Below are 15,963 nucleotides of genomic sequence, written 5' to 3' on the forward strand. Positions count from 1 at the left end.
TTTGCCCAGAGTGAAAGGGAACAGAGGTGTGTGGACGGGGCTGGGGGGTCTGGCAAATGGTATCAGGGAAGAATTCTGAGAGGAAGTAAAACCTGGCTCAACTCTTGCCTTATTGGGGGAAAAAAAAAAAAAAAGAATGGTGCTGAGGTGATGAACTAGAATCATCCAGGGGATGGGGATGGACATACGAAGGACTGGGGAGGATATGGAGCTGGGGCAGGCTTGAGTAGGGGGAGTGATATAGTCATGAACGCACGGTTGTCACAATTGCTGTTACACGACTGGACAAGGAGCGCGATTGGAGGCTAAAAAACTAAGTAGAAGGCCAGCTCTGTATCCCCAGTGAGAAGAGCAAAGGCAAGGATTGGAGTCTCAGCACAAAGGTAGTCTGACTAGAAGGAGGGGCAGGATTTGAAAAACAATGTCAAGTGGCAAAATTGGCGGGACATACAGAATGTTTCAAGTGTGGAGGAGAAAGGGCAAGAGTGAAGAATGATCTAAAGATCTGAGCTGAGCTTGAGAAGGTAGACAGAAAAACAAATCTGGAGTGGGGAGGAAAAAGTAGGAGGGCTGTAACATGATTACAAAGTTCCTGTGGAATATTCACATTAATTTGTTCACTTATCTATTGAGTAGGAGGCCTGGAGCTCATGAAAGAAGTCAGGGTGGAAATAGAAGCTGGAGCACCAAAGGTATACAAGTAGTTAAAACTATAGTACTTAACGAGATCACTCAGCCAAAGCACCATTTTTAAAGAGAAATTGGGGGGCGGGCACCCGGGTGGTGCAGTTGGTTGAGAATCCAACTCTTGATTTTGGCCCAGGTCCTGATCTCAGGGCATGAGATCAAGCCCCTTGTGGGGCTCTATGCTCAATGGGGAGTCTGTTTGAAATTCTCTCTCCCCCTCTTCCTTGGTCCACCCCTCAGCTCATGCACAGTCATGCTCTAAGATAAGTAAATCTTAAAAAAAAAAAAAAAAAAAAAGGAAATTGCTTCTCAATGAGTTTCTCTTGTCCTTGGTATTTCTTTTATCATCATTATCTACCTAATCTTATTTTAGGATTTAATGGTACCAAGAGCTAATTCCAATCTCATGTATCTGGGAAAAGAAAGGAAACAGAGCTTGGATTCTGTCTCTGCTAGAGGAACATTGCTAGGGACCTCAGAAAGAAAAGGTGAAACAGTGGCACTAAGTACAGTGTTTTTTGTTTTTTTTATTCCCATTCTGTTTCTCTATTCCCTAATTCTCTTGTATGTGTATATGCATACAAAGCTAAGGCATGCTTGTGATATCTGTGGAAAATACAAAAAAATAAAGAAAACTCTAATCTCCCTCTGCATCCTTCATCTGAAGTAATCAATGAACTCTAACAACATATGATTCCACAACAGTCAGCAGAGTGTACAGGGGGCCCCTGAAGACAGAAGTTATACATGGAGTTTTGACTTTTGGGGGGGTGGCACCCCTAAGCCCAGGGTTATTCCAGGGTCAACTGTACATTTTTAATCTAAAATAACATAATCAAGGAAGACACTGGGAAGATGGCAGAGTAGGAGGACCCTGAGCTCACCTTGTCCCATAGACACAACTAGAAAACCTTCACATCAGCATAAAAACCTGAAAAACAACCGGGAGACTGGCAGAACTAAAGGTAGAGAGGAGGTCATAGAGAGGAAGAGATGAGGTTTGGGAGTGAAATGGACCTTGACTATGTGCCACTGGGAGGGAGCTGGGTCATGGAGAAGGGCGAGAAACAGACTACCACACCAGGGGGCCCACAAGGGGAAGACCAATCCCTATAACATTCGGCTTTGAAAGTGAAAGGGGCCAAATTTCCTGAGTTCTTACAGCCAGAGGGACTTAAGGCCTAGAATTTTAAAAATCTGTGGGCTAATTTGGATAAATGTCTGTTCATGTCTTCTGCCCATTTTTTAATTGGGTTATTTGTTGGGTGCTGAGTTGTATAAGTTCTTTAATATATTTTGGATTCTAACCCTTTATCAGGTATGTCATTAGGCAATACCTTCTCCTATTCAATAGGTTGCCTTTTAGTGTGTCAATTGTTTCCTTTGTTGTACAGAAGGTTTTTATTTTGATGTAGTTCCTGTAGTTTAATTTTCTTCCTATTTCCTTTGTCTCAGGAGACATTTTGAGAAAAATGTTGCTAAGGCCACTATCAGAAATTACTGCCTGTGCTCTGTTCTAGGATTTTTATGGTTTCAGGTCTCACACTCAGGTCTTTCATCCATTTTGAGTTTATTTTGTTGTATGGTGAAAGTGGTCCAGTATCATTGTTTTGCATGTAGTTGTCCAGTTTCCCCAACACCATTTGCTGAGATGGTCTTTTTCCCATTGTATATTCTTTCCTCCTTTGTTGAAGATAAATTGACCATATAGTTGGGGGTTCATTTCTGGGTCTTCTATTCTCTTCTATTGATGTACCTATTTTTATGTGAATTCCTCAAAAGGGTAAAAATAAGTTGAACTACCCTACAATCCAACAATCACACTACTAGGTATTTACCACAAAAAATATAAAAACACTAATTGCAAGGGATACCTATACCCCTATATTTATTGTAGCATTATTTACAATTGCCAAATTATGGAAGCAGCCCAAGTACCCATCAATTAATGAATGGATAAAGAAGATGTGGTATATACTACACAATGGAATATTACTCAGCCATAAAAAAGAATGAAACCTTGCACTTTACAAGAACGTGGATGGAGCTAGAAAGTATTATACAAAATGAAACAAGTTAAAGACAAATACCCTATGATTTCGCTCCTATGTTGAATTTAAGAAACAAAAGAACAACAAAAAAAAGACAGACCAAGAAACAGACTCTTAACTATAGAGAACAGTTACCAGAGGAGAGGTGGGCGGGAATTAAGGAGGGAACTTGTTGTGATGAGTACCAGGTGTTGTATGAAAGTGTTGAATCAGTATATTGTACACCTCAAACTAATAGCACACTGTATGTTAAGTAACTGGAATTTAAATTAAAACTTAAAAACCCTGGGGCACCTGGGTATCTCCGTTGGTTAAGTGTCGGCCTTCAGCTCAGGCCAAGATCCCAGGACCCTGGGATCAAGCCCCATGTGGGGCTCCTCACTCAGTGGGGAATCTGCTTCTCTCTCTCTCTCTCTCTCGCTCTGTCTGCCAATCCCCTTGCTCTTATTCTCTCTCTCAAATATAAGATATTAAATAAAAAACCTTAAAAACCCAATTTGTTGTATTGGGTACATTGCTAGATACAGAGATGTGTGCATAAGACTGACAATATCCTTAAGGAGTTTACAGTCTAGAAAGGGAAACAAAATCTATTGTGATTGCCTACTTAAGTACAATGTATATGGCCAAGTGCAAGGCCAGGGAAGGGAGGTAATTGAAGACAAGCCAAAGAAAATTCCATTATCTCTGTTGTGGCCAAAGCATGGCACTATGACATCCTGCATTTAAGCATCTTGCCTTTAAAGTTTGCCTTTTGTTCACTTATCCATGTAATAGTTACTAGGGCAGATCACATCACATGCATTTGTGATTTAAACAGACAACCCTCTTAACCCCCAAAGACTTAGATGACTCAAACCCAACTTCACTTCAAATGTTGTCCTCTCCTGCTCTATTTCATTACTGTCCTAAGCCTTGTCACCCTTGCAACTTCTAGTTTTAATTATTGAGTCTTCAATCATTGTCTATTAAAATCAGGCCTTATGCCTCTATTTCAATTAGGAATAGAAAATGCAGGAAGACTACAAATGTAGGAGCCATTTGCACAGAGTAAATATTTGGTATCCAGGATTAACCTGAGACAAAATGGCAAAGCAGGCAAACTATGGTCTCTGAATACATCATCCTCCTTTCTGTCCTTTTCAGCAAGACTTCTCAGTGCTGTACTAAACACTGTCGCAAGATATTAGTGGTGTAATTCTGATCAAGGTGTTATTGTTTTGGGGCGCCTTGGTGACTCAGTCAGTTAGCCCTTGGTTTTGACTCATGTCATGATCTCAGGGTTGTGAGATTAAGCCCGGCCTCAGGCTCTGCACTCAACGGGAAGTCTGCATTTCTCCCTCCCTACCTCCCACTCCCTCTGCTCATCCCCGACCCCACTCATGGTCTTTCTCTAAAATAAATAAATCTAAACACTATAGACTGCCAGGGGATGGAGCGAGATGGCGGAGGAGTAGGAGACCTGGATTTCGTCTGGTCTCAGGAATTCAGCTGGATAGGGATCAGACCATTCTGAACACCTACGAACTCAACAGGAGATAGAAGAAAAGAATAGCAACAACACTCTGAACAGAAAAGCAACCACTTTCTGGAAGGTAGGACATGCAGAGAAGTGAATCCGAGGCGATATTCGGGAGGATAGACAGCAGGGGAAGGGACCTCTGTCAGCCACTTCTGGCAGGTGATAGAGCAGCAGAGCACAAAATCGGAACTTTTAGAAGTCGGCTCCACTGAGGGACGTCGCTCCAGTGGCTAAGCGGGGGGTGGAACCCTCACAGGACAGTGTGGTCTCAGGACCCTCGGGGTTACAGGAAGACTGGGGGTGCCTGAGTGTGGCAGAGCTCCCAGGTATCAGAGCAGGGAAGCCAGCTGCAGAGACGGAGCTGAGGTGCGGGCTCTCAACTCGGGGTTGCCATAAACCGTGATCCGCGGCACAGTCGGGCCACTGCTCCTTCAGCAGGGTCCCAACAAGTGGCAAATCCAGGGAGATCCCCCTTCCTGCCCCAGGAGGAGTGGCACAGGAGCATAGCGCAGGGATCTGCTGGGTTTGGAGACTCCACACGGGGTCGGGTGCCAGAGATAGAAACGCTCGGTCACAGGCCAAGTGAGCACAGAGTGCGGCCAGAGACCGGGGAGATGGGAGTGACTGACTGCTTTTCTCTGGGGGCGCACTGAGGAGTATGGCCCCGAGTTCCCAGCTTCTCCCGGGCAGAGATTAGGAGGCTGCCATTTTCACTCTCGTCCTCCAAAGCTCTATGGAAAGCTTGCAGGGAACAAAAGCTCCCGAGACCAAACCCGAGAGGATTACTTAGCCGGGACCGGCAAGAGCGGGGCAATTCCACCTCAGGCAAAGAGATTTGGGAACCACGGCAACAGGTCCCTTCCCCAGAAGATCAGCAAGAACCGCCAGACAAGACCAAGTTTATCGATCAATGAGAACGGCAGAACTCCAGCACTAGGGGAAAACTGCACATAGAATCCATGGCTTTTTTACCATGATTATTTAGACATTCAAAGTTAATTTTAACTGTCTTTTTATTTTTTGAAATTTTTTCCCTTTTTCAACCAACTTATCAATCCTTTTAAAAAACATTTTTATTTTTCATTTTTAGAGTCATATTCTATTCCTTCATAGTAGTTTCCGTTATTTTTGGCATATATATATGTGTGTGTGTGTGTGTGTGTGTGTGTGTGTGTGTGTGTATTATATATATATTATATAATATATATATAATATATATAAGTTGTTCTCTCTTTAAAATTTTGAGATACAGTTTCTTCTAACAGATCAAAATATACCCTAAATCTCTAGTGTATGGCTTTGTTCTAGTCTCCTGCCTGATCACGTTCTCTCCCTTTTTTTCTCTTTTTTTAAAAATGCTCTTCTTTTTTTTCAAACAACTTCTTATCTTATCAATTCCTTTTTAAAATTTTATTATTTTCATCTTTACAGTCATATTCCATCCCTTCATTGTATCAACCCTTATTTTTGTACATATATAAGTTTTTCTTTCTTTAAAATTTAGGGAGGCGCTTTCTTCTAACAGATGAAAATACATCCAAAATCTAGTGTGTGGCACTGATCTATGCACCAGCCTGATCATATTTAATCATAATCTGTTTTTTTTTTGTTTTGTTCTGTTTTTGTTTGTTTTTATCTTTTTCTTTTTCTTTCTTTCCCGTTCTTTTCCCCCAGGTTCAGACCTTTCCTGATTTGTTTACAGTGTATTTTCTGAGGACATTGTTATCCTGTTAGCATTTTGTTCTCTCATTCATCTATTCTCCTCTAGACAAAATGACAAGACAGAAAAAAATCACCTCAATAAAAAGAACAAGAGGCAGTACCGACTGCCAGGGACCTACTCAATACGGACATTAGTACGATGTTGGACCTAGAGTTCAGAATCATGATTTTAAAGATACTAGCTGGGCTTTAAAAAAGCATGGAAGTTATTAGAGAAACACTTTCTGGAGAAATAAAAGAACAAAAATATAACCAAGTCTGAATCAAAAAAGGCTATTAATGAGGTGCAATAAAAAAGGGGAATGCAAAAAAAAAATAACTGCTAGGATAAATGAGGCAGAAGAGAGAATCAGCGATATAGAAGACAAAATGATGGAAAATAAAGAAGCTGAGAAAAAGAGATAAACAACTACTGGATGACGAGGGCAGAATTTGAGAGATAAGCAATACCATAAGACGAAACAACATTAGAATAATTGGGATCCCAGAAGAAGAAGAAAGAGAGAGAGGGGCAGAAGGTATATTGGAGCAAATTGTAGCAGAGAACTTCTCTAATTTGGGGAAGGAAACAGGCATCAAATCGAGGAGGCACAGAGAACACCTCTCAAAAATCAATAAAAATAGGTCAACACACCAACATCTACTAGTAAAACTTACGAGTCTCAGAGACAAAGAGAAAATCCTGAAAGCAGCTCGGGAGAAGAGATCTGTAACCTATAATGGTAGAAACATTAGATTGGCAACACACCTATCCACAGAGACCTGGCAGGCCAGAAAGGACTGGCATGATATCTTCAGAGCACTAAACGAGAAAAATATGCAGCCAAGAATACTATATCCAGCTAGGCTGTCATTGAAAATTGAAGGAGAGATAAAAAGTGCCCAGGACAAACAAAAACTAAAGGATTTTGCAAACCCAAAACCAGCCCTAAAAGAAATCCTGAAAGGGGTCCTCTAAGCAAAGAGAGTGCCTAAAAGCAACATAGACGAGAAAGGAACACAGACAACATACAGTAACAGTCACCTTATAGGCAATACAATGGCACTAAATTCATATCTTTCAATAGTTACCCTGAATATAAATGGGCTAAATGCCCCAATCAAAAGACACAGGCTATCAGATTGGATTAAAAAAACAAGACCCATCAATATGCTGTCTGCAAGAGACTCAATTTAGAACCAAAGGCACCCCCACATTGAAAGTGAGGGGGTGGAAAACCATTTACCATGTTAATGGACACCAAAAGAAAGCTGGGGTGGCAATCCTTATATCAGACATTAGAGTTTAAACCAAAGACTGTAACACGAGACGAGGAAGGACACTATATCCTACTTAAAGGGTCTATTCAACAAGAAGATCTAACAATTGTAAATATCTATGCCCCTAACATGGGAGCAGCCAATTATATAAGGTAATTAATAACAAAAGCAAAGAAACACATTGACAACAATAAAATAGTGGGGGACATTAACATCCCCCTCACTGAAATGGACAGATCATCTAAGCAAAAGATCAACAAGGAAATAAAGACTTTAAATGACACACTGGAACAAATGGACTTCACAGACATATTCAGAACACTCCATCCCAAAGCAATGGAATACACATTCTTCTCTAGTGCCCATGGAACATTCTCCAGAATAGATCACATCCTAGGTCACAAATCAGGTCTCAACCAGTACCAAAAGATTGGGATCATTCCCTGCATATTTTGAGACCACAATGCTTTGAAACTAGAACTCAATCACAAGAGGAAAGTCGGAAAGAATTCAAATCCATGGAAGCTAAAGAGCATCTTACTAAAGATGAATGGGTCAACCAGGAAATTAAAGAAGAATTAAAAAAAATTCATGGAAACCAATGAAAATGAAAACACAACTGTTCAAAATCTTTGGGATGCAGCCACGGCAGTCCTAAGAGGAAAGTTTATAGCAATACAAGCCTTTCTCAAGAAACAAGAAAGGTCTCAAATACACAACCTAACCCTACACCTAAAGGAGCTAGAGAAAATACAGCAAATAAAGGCTAAACCCAGCAGGAGAAGAGAAATAATAAAGATCAGAGCAGAAATCAATGAAATAGAAACCAAAAGAACAGTAGAACAGATCAACGAAACTCGGAGCAGGTTCTTTGAAAGAATTAACAAGATGGATAAACCCCTGGCCAGACTTACCAAAAAGAAAAGAGAAAGGACCCAAATCAACAAAATCATGAAGAGGAGAGATCACAACCAACACCAAAGAAATACAAACAATTATAAGAACACATTATGAGTAACTACATGCCAGCTAATTAGATAAACTGGAGGATATGGATGCATTCCTAGAGATTTTTTATCAACTTACCAAAACTGAACCAGGAAGAAATAGAAAACCTGAACAGACCTATAACCACTAAGCAAATTGAAGCAGTCATCAAAACTCTCACAAAAAACAAGAGCCCATGGCCAGATGGCTTCCCAGGGGAATTCTACCAAACATTTAAAAAAGATTTAATACCTATTCTTCTGAAGCTGTTCCAAAAAATAGAAATGGAAGGAAAACTTCCAAACTCGTTTTATGAGGTCACCATTACCTGGATCCCCAACCAGACAAAAAGCCCATCAAAAAGGAGAATTACAGACCAATATCCTTGATGAACATGGATGCAAAAATTCTCACCAAAATTCTAGCCAATAGGATTCAACAGTACATTAAAAGGATTATTCACCACGACCAAGTGGGATTTATCCCTGGGCTGCAAGGTTGGTTCAACATCCGAAAATCAATCAACGTGATACAATATATTAACAAAAGAACAAGAATCATATGATCCTCTCAGTACATGCAGAAAAAGCATTTGACAAAGTACAGCATCATTTCTTGATCAAAAGAGTATAGGGATAGAGGGTACATACCTCAATATCATAAAAGCCATCTAGGAAAAACCTACAGCGAATATCATTCTCAATGGGGAAAAACAGAGCTTTCCCCCTAAGGTCAGGAACACGGCAGGGATGTCTACTATCACATAGTGCTATTCAACATAGTATTAGAAGTCCTAGCCACAGCAGACAACAAAAAGAAATAAAAGGCATCCAAATTGGCAAAGAAGAAGTCAAACTCTCACTCTTTGCAGATGATATGATACTGTATGTGGAAAACCCAAAAGACTCCACCCCAAAACTGCTAGAACTCATACAGGAATTCAGTAAAGTGGCAGGATATAAAATCAATGCACAGAAATCAGTGGCATTCCTATACACCAACAACAAGACAGAAGAGAGAAATTAAGGAGTCGATCCCATTTACAATTTAACCCAAAACCATAAAATGCTTAGGAATAAATCTAACCAAAGAGGAAAAGAATCTGTACTCAGAAAACTATAAAATACTCATGAAAGAAATTGAGGAAGACACAAAGAAATGGAAAAACGTTCCATGTTCATGGATTGAAAGAACAAACATTGTGAAGATGTCACTGCTACCTAGAGCAATCTATACATTCAATGCAATCCCCATCAAAATACCATCCACTTTTTAAAAAATTTTATTGTTATGTTAATCACCATACATTACATCATTAGTTCTTGATGTAGTGTTCCATGATTCATTGTTTGTGCATAACACCCAGTGCTCCACGCGGAATGCACCCTCTTTAATAGCCATCACCAGACTAATCCATCCCCCCACCCTCAAAATACCATCCACTTTTTTTCAAAGAAATGGAATAATCCTAAAATTTGTATGGAACCAGAAGAGACCCCGAATAGCCAGAGGAATGTTGAAAAAGAAAAGCAAAGTTGGTGGCATCACAATTCCGGACTTCAGCTCTATTACAAAGCTGTCATCATCAAGACAGTATGGTACTGGCAAAAAAACAGACACATAGATTAATGGAACAGAACAGAGAGCCCTGAAATGGACCCTCAACTCTTTGGCGAACTCATCTTTGACAAAGCAGGAAAGAATGTCCAGTGGCAAAAAGACAGTCTCCTCAACAAATGGTTTTGGGAAAATTGGACAGCCACATACAGAGGAATGAAACTGGACCATTTCCTTACACCACACACAAAAATAGACTCGAAATGGTTGAAAGACCTCAATGTGAGACAGGAGTCCATCAGAATCCTAAAGGAGAACACAGGCAGCAACCTCTTTTACCTCAGCTGCAGCAACTTCTTCCTAGAAACATTGCCAAAGGAAAGGGAAGCAAGGGCAAAAATGAACTATTGGGATTTCATCAAGATAAAAAGCTTTTGCACAGCAAAGAAACAGTCCACAAAACCAAAAGATAACTGACAGAATGGGAGAAGATATTTGAATATTATAGCCAAAATCTATAAAGAACTTCTCAAACTCAACACCCAAAGAATAAATAATCCAATCAAGAAATGGGCAGAAGACACGAACAGACATTTTTCCAAGGAGACATCCAAATGGCCAATAGACATGAAAAGGTGCTCAACATCACTCGGCATCAGGGAAATCCAAATCAAAACCTCGATGAGATACCACCTCACACCCGTCAGAATGGCTAAAAATAACAAGTCAGGAAACGCCAGATGTTGGTGGGGATGCGGAGAAAGGGGAAGCCTCCTACACTGTTGGTGGGAATGCAAGCTGGTGCAACCCCTCTGGAAAACAGTATGGAGGTTTCTCAAAAAGTTGAAAATAGAGCTACCATACGATCCAGCAATTGCAGTACTGGGTATTTACCACAAAGATACAAATGTAGGGATCTGAAAGGGTACGTGCACCCCGATGTTTATAGCAGCAACGTCCACAATAGCCAAACTGTGGAAAGAGCCAAGATGAATGACAGATGAATGGATAAGGAAGAAGTGGTATACACACACACACACACACACACACACACACACACACACACACACACACACACACACAATGGAATATTATGCAGTCATCAAAAGCAATGAGAGCTTGCCATTTGCAACGATGTGGCTGGAACTGGAGGGTGTTTTGCTGAGTGAAATAAGTCAATCAGAGAAAGACATGTATCATATGACCTCACTGATATGCGGAATTCTTAATCTCAGGAAACAAACTGAGCATTGCTGGAGTGGGGGGCGGTGGGATGGATGGGGTGGCTGGGTGATGGACATTGGGGAAGATATGTGCTACGGTGAGCGCTGTGAATTGTGTAAGACTGTTGAATCACAGATATGTACCTCTGAAACAAATAATGCAATATATGTTAAGAAAAAAAAAGAAAATAGCAGGAGGGGAAGAATGAAGGGGGTGAAATCGGAGGGGTAGAAGAACCATGAAAGACGTTGGACTCTGAAAAACAAACTGAGGGTTCTAGAAGGGAGGGCAGTGGGGGGGATGGGTTAGCCTGGTGGTGGGTAATAAATAGGGCACGTTCTGCATGGAGCACTAGCTGGTAGGCACAAACAACGAATCACGGAATACTACATCAAAAACTAATGATGTAATGTATTATAATTAACATAACAATAAAAAATTAAAAATAAAAAAAGTGCTGTTTTAATTTCTTATCATGAAGGAGGATATTTTAACCTGAAATAATTCATCTTTCTAAAGAGATTATTAAGACCAGGTTGATGCTCTCAGGTACAGAAAATAATCTCTTCCTTTAAAGCAGAATACAGCACACATTTCTATCAGTAGTCCAAGTTGTACATCAGCAATATACTAAAAGACCATGTTATTTCAGTGTATTTAATAAACAATGTTATGAGATGGGGGTAGACATAGTTTAAGAGAAATAATATATGGTTTCTTTCTTGAGTTTAAGCTTAGTAGGCCACATGGCATATACAATCAGACATGACATAGCTAACATTAAGTATTAATATTTACATAACACAGATGTAAATTCATACAAATACTTCCTAAACTCTACTTCATTTAACAAGCCTTTATCACATATCTACCACTTACTACACGCTATGGAAGGCAGTAGCTATGGAGAGTCAAGGTCTGACCTTGTAAGAGATTCAGTTGGGTCATCAGAAGGTACAAATATTCAATAAAGATTTACAGGAAGGAGTTCAAAATAGTATGTGCTGGAGATACAAGTAGGGTATAAAGAGGATTAGGAGGGTCTTCTACCCCACACTGGATGTACTTGTTGGCGGTGATTTGTGCCAACATGAAGGAAAACTTCAGGAGCTGCTAAAGCAGAGTCTTAAAGAAACAGGAGGTCAGAGGGAGGGGGAGGGAGAGGAAAACATTGGAAAAGGTACAGGTCAAAGAAAGAACAAATATATAAATTACAGAAATAACACCTACAACTGTGTATGGCTAGAGCACAGGGAGTGTGTGGGAGATGGTTAAAAAAGAATTTAAAGTCAGGTCGCAGGCCATGCCAAAGAGTTTGGGCTTTATCCTCTTTAGCATAGACCGTAGGGAGCTGCTGAAAAAACTTAATTGGGAGAAAGGTATATTTGAATTTCAGCAAGATCACTCTAATCATAGCGTTAACTGATTATAGAGAAAGAGAAAATAAAATGGCTCCAGGAATAACCTAAGGGTAAAGGATGAAGGCCTAACTAAAGCAGGAACTAAAGGCAAGTAGAGTTAATTAACAGGAAAGCCTAGTTCAGAAGCAGAATCAACAGAAAATAGAGATGTACTGATGGAGCAATGGAGGTGAGAAAATAAGGTGAGGAAGTGGGAGGAATTCAAGCAGATTTCTGGAGTTCTAACTTGGGTGCAAAAGAGAATCCAAATATTAAATGTTAACTAGGCATCTATTGCATCCTCTGCTTGTACACAGTGCCCCCCTCTGGGCAGCATTGCCCCTCATGGCACGGACACAGGCACAAATGCATACCCATCATTCTCCTTCTGTTCCTTTCATGTATCTTCTCCCTTTTAGGGTATTCTCCCGTATTATGCTTTTTTCTTCAATTTGTCTCCCATCACTCTGCTCATCTAAAGGACAGATCCTCCCTAGATCTGCGTTTCTTACATGTCTGGAGAGAACAGAGGCCAGTATAAATACTTGACTTAATATTTAAATAAATGATATTTATCTTCTCACAAAGATCAAGTTTGTGAGAAAAGTATTTTTCCTTGGGATGTAGTGAAGGAAGGCAGTAATTGGACTTCCTACAAAATAATAAAAAGAACCAGAAAATATTTAACAATGTAATTCAAGAATATTGAAAGAAAATATATTCTACTCTATAGGTTCAAAGAGCACATTGTTTTCTAAGAAAATAACTCAAGAAAATAGTCAACCCTAAGACATAACGTAATAGTTACTTCACTGTAAAAATAGAAAAGAATATTTGGGAAGATAGGCAAGAAAGCATATTAAAGGAAAAAATGAGGTGGCTGGTCACTGGCTACTTCAGATCATAGTAGAATGATGGAACAATGCTTGCAAAATTCATTAAACACATACGTACACACGAAAAAGAAAATAGGTTTATACGCTGCCAAGTAGCATGTGGGTAAAAAAAAAAACAACAAAAAAAACAGAGCAGTATGGTGTTTTTTTGTTTGTTTTTGTTTTTGTTTTTTTTTAAAGATTTGAGAAAGAGCATGCACATGTGCTCATGCATGGGGTGGGGGAAGGGCACAGAGGGAGAGGGATAAGCAGACTCCTCCCTCAGCCCGGAGCCCAGTGTGGAGCTTGATCCCACGACATGGAGGTGAGGACCTGAGCTGAAGTCAGACTCAACGGACTGAGCCACCCAGGCACTCCCATTCCGGTATGTTTTATTAAGCAAAAATATTTAGTAATATCTTTCCATGAACATTTATAATCAAAACTATTAGAGCCATCCAAGAGATGAATGGAAAAAGTAGAACCAATGATTACCAATGGGCATTAGATCTATTCAACCGTAAGGCTAAAATGAATTCTGGATTATAGTAATGGAATAGAATGCAAATACTGTCACAAAAACTCAAAGAGGAAGGTAAAAAGTGGTCTAAAAACTCTGTCTAAAGATTCTCATTTTCTTTCCTTTAGAGCTCAGGGATACCACAGATCATTTAAATTGAACAAAGGTAGCTTTAAGTGTTTTTACCAGTAAAAAGGTAAATGTTAATGAACCAAAAAAAAAATAGAAAATACAGTGAATTCCACATTGATCATATTAGGGAGTTAAAAATACTGTTTAATGTGATATAATTATGAGTAATTTGTAAATCTGTAGTTTACTGGATTGGTAATAAAAAATAGATCACTTTAGTAATAAAAAAACTGATCAGAAAAGGTTGAAATATCACTTTTTTTCTTCCAGGAATGGAGGATCTAATGCTTTGCAAACAATTTATGCATAGTTCACAAAAAAGAAATTTGATTCACATAATTTGGGGAGAAAAATCCAGAAATTAAATAGTGTTTGGGTGCTCCTTGACTATGAGTTCATATTTCTCTTTTGTCAGATACAATTTTGTCAGTGTACTCTAACATTTCCCGCTGGTCAAAGAGTCCGAAACATGTTTTTTTTTTTAAGAAACGTAAATAGATACTGATAAGGAACCAAATGAAGTTACAGTATAGTATTCTAAGGTCAATATCAGCATTTGGGTTAAGTTAAATTAGTCTGAAAACTTAAATCTTGTCAATACTTTCACCCCATTTGAGCTTCATCAAGACATTTTATTGCTGGCATTCAGTCAGAGGTTAGTCAACCAAACATATCATAAATTCAGTATTTGCTCAGGACCCTTCCACTACAGTATACTGTGCTAGGAGCCAGTTGTCTCCTTTGTGATACGTAGATTTTGGTATTCAAAACTGAAACCAACCAACATTAGACCAAAGCTTCATTCTTCTTTCTTAAGCAAATGGTTTTCTAAGCATTATTTATAAGGGTCCCCAAGGTCAATTTAATTCAACATTACATAAAACAACATTACAATTAAAAAAATGTTGTTTTATTGTCTTCATCATAAGCCTTGGGCATCACACCTAGTCTCAACATGCCATGAGGACAGGGTTAGTGAATCTTCATGCCCACCCCAGCACTGAGCACAGCACCTGGCATGAAATGAAATCTCAGCATGTATGTGTGCAAAGGCCTATACTGAATAAGCAGCAACAGGATAAAATCCTTTAAATTATGACTTGAGAGTTGAATTTATCATACAAAATATATGCTTTCTTCAAAAAGCAAATCCTGATTTCTAGTTAGTATTTAAGGCCATCCATAAGGCCCATTGCTTATAATTATACAAAGGCAAATTTTTATCAGTTTAAACTCATCATTTATAAATGTTAATATATAGAAATTTGGCAGACATGGGTAGTTTTAGTTTATAATACTCTTATATTTGATATATCTATGTAAAAAGGAAAATCTGTAGATTCTAAAATAAGAAAAACCTTTCAGAAGAGTAGGAAAACAAACTGAAAACATTGGATCATATTTGATCATAAAATATATCAAATAGCTACCTAAAATTATCATAAGCATAAATAACAGTTGGCATATATAATGGCATTATTTCAAATACAGTATGCAATTCAAGGCAATAACCAGCTGTTAATGTCATTGTACTCTCCTATATAACTTACTAAAATTATTTTTTAGTATATCCAGTAATTACTTCTGGCACATACTCCAGTTCTGTAACTTCTCTTCTATCTCGAGAGCTTTCAATCTGATTACATTTTCCATGATGTAAAAACCACAACTCCCTCACTGGAATCCACATAGAAATGGCCAATTTCTGTGTCTTTTCTCCTTCCACTTTATCTCACATAGCCTTATACTGTTATAAATGGTCATCTGAATTTCAGTGAAACCAAAGTGATGTATCTTTACCACAATCTCAGTTGATAGGAATTCTACTGTTCCTATTTGAGAACAGTGATCTTTGTCATTTCTTATGAAGGAATACCCATTGATTTAGGAAATATTGGTTTTAGCCAAGATATAACTAGTGTCAACAAGAAACTTTCTCAGACAGAAGAATAAATGGTTGTCTTAAAATGACAGTCCTAAAACAAAGTCAGGATTTATTTGAAGAAAGATTCTGAGCACTTGGCCA

This window comes from Eumetopias jubatus, unplaced genomic scaffold (genome assembly GCF_037043125.1).
Source record: "Eumetopias jubatus isolate StellerSeaLion01/CBP00866 unplaced genomic scaffold, mEumJub1_p1.0 scaffold_16, whole genome shotgun sequence".
NCBI lineage: Eukaryota > Metazoa > Chordata > Mammalia > Carnivora > Otariidae > Eumetopias > Eumetopias jubatus.